The 2,154-nt window shown below is 38.0% G+C and overlaps 1 non-coding gene across 1 annotated transcript; it reads left to right on the top strand.

The window, feature by feature from the left end:
* Positions 1-1,492: 1,492 nt before the first annotated feature.
* On the top strand, positions 1,493-1,623 carry LOC115278579. The gene has a single exon (XR_003902982.1). It is a non-coding gene; the product is annotated as a small nucleolar RNA SNORA44 (small nucleolar RNA).
* Positions 1,624-2,154: the final 531 nt, after the last annotated feature.

Below are 2,154 nucleotides of genomic sequence, written 5' to 3'. Positions count from 1 at the left end.
ATAACCTAAATCACAGAAGCAGTGAAGATGGGACAATCTTTTGAATAACACTGTAAGTCTACATGATCCCGGTTTGTGATTTACTTTTCTTTGATTCCACTACATTCAAACCTGATTCTGGCATCTACAAGGAGCAAAAATGTGCTAGTTATCAATTTATTGCCTCTCAGTTCCAAATCCACCCTTCATTGCCTACTGTGATACCGAAACGTTTCTCCCCTGCTAGCTGGCACAATTCTAATCTTTGTCAATAGACAACATGTGAGGGACCTTGGAGGAGGAAGGTTTTCTCTTCCTGGTGCTGGTGTGTTAATTTTTCCTCCTCCTGCTGCACTGGGCTGGTAGTCAGGATGCCCAGTGAAACTCACTCCTAATGAGTCTCCTGCAGAGAATGGCCTGCAAGAGAACAATTCACAGGTCCCCCAGCTGGCTCTCTGAAGGTGAGGTCTGTGAAGTACCCAGATGGTTTCATAGTGTCTTCCTGGTGAGAGAATCCTGGTGATGGCTTCCCAGTATACTCAATACCATCCTCCTCTCCTGGGAGGCTGGCTGGTGAATATCATTGGCACCCCAGCAGACAGTTTCCTTCTTTGGGATTAAAATCGATCCCATACACCAGTAGGGGATCTGGCTACCAGTAGTAGCCTTCTCAATTACCTTTCTCATTTGGGGTTGGGATTGGGGTTGCGGAATAAGGAGTAGAATGGATTGACTGGGAAAAGCAAAAAGTTGATGAACGAATATATGTGCATGATTGTCAAGGTGTTTCTATTTAGCTCAAACCACCTAGAAAGCCCTTCTTGCCTAACTTCTTTGCTCAGAAATGAACCTCATGATCAGAGCAGTCATTGCCTTTTAATCCTGATCCTGGGCAGAAAGCCATCCTGATGCTTTTAGATACAACATAAAAGATCCTTCCACCACTAACAAGTTTTTTCAGCCAACAAACAACCAGATGTTTAAAAAAAAAACCCAGATATTTAACATTGGAGAAAAAACAGTTGTTTGACAGTTGATTTAATGTTTCTTTTTTTATCCAGATGTTTTAGTATCTCATACACACTTTCTAACTAATTTGGAGCAATATTTCTTTGCACAGCTTTGCATTTTGAAGGTTGTATTGTTTTCACATTGAAAAGTACAATAAATATGAGAGTAAGAAATGAACTGATTTTGTTTCTAACTGAAAAATATATTAAGCAGATTCATGGCTTTAAAGAGAAAGAAGGATTAGCATAGGTAAATTACCATCATTTTCCTTTATATTTAGACTTTAACTTTCCCTTGTGTTTGCAGATTAGATTATAAGACACTTGAACTTCTGCTGAACAACATTATAAGGCATTCTAAAGTATTATATTACTTTCATAAAATAGTCCCTTCCTTATCTATAACTTTAAAAATAGTATATAAATTAAGACTAAAGTTTCCTAAAATTCTAAACCTCTCCCTGAACATGACAAATCTTTAATCTTAAAAATAAAATTTGATTCAGCATGGTTCCAAGAGCTGTGGTCAGTTGTGGCCATGGGATCCCCAACTGCATGTGAGAGCAACCCGAAGGGACTTTGAAAACACAGGTCAGCATAGTACCTACAGCTGCCATTCACCTTCCCTGTAACAACTCAGGACCTGGGCTGGATGCCACCTACCTAAGTCCAGGTATTTCCATAAACTTCCATGAAGATGGGTATATTGAATCAACTTTTGGTTTAGAAAAAAAAGAACAATAAAATAAAATTCTATTTTATTCACATTATCCTCCTTCAAGTAGATAGTTGACTTGCTCATGAATTACTTTGTTTCTATCTGACCCATTTTTTTCTCATTCCCTGGATTTTTTTAAGTGGAATGTGTGTCAGGATGTCATCTCTGGGCTTTCCATATCCTTATCCTCTTTTTTTTATATTTCTTGAAATCAAAGATAGAAGAACTCATAGAAAGGCATATGTGAGTTTGAGAAAAAGACCTATTTATATTGAAAAGGAAGAAAGCTTCATTCAGACACTCTAAAGATAAATTCATGATGGTTATTTTATCCATTCTTGAGGAGCCATTTTCAGTCCAGAGCCAAGAATAGGAGCAGAAGACTCTCACTCTGGTTTTATTGTGTTCAGTGTGTTTTGGATGAGCTAAAAAGGGAAATGTAGGCTA

This window comes from Suricata suricatta, chromosome 14, assembly GCF_006229205.1.
Source record: "Suricata suricatta isolate VVHF042 chromosome 14, meerkat_22Aug2017_6uvM2_HiC, whole genome shotgun sequence".
Lineage (NCBI taxonomy): Eukaryota > Metazoa > Chordata > Mammalia > Carnivora > Herpestidae > Suricata > Suricata suricatta.
The sequence above is the reverse complement of the archived record's forward strand: the minus strand, read 5'-3'. Positions and strand labels throughout refer to the sequence as shown.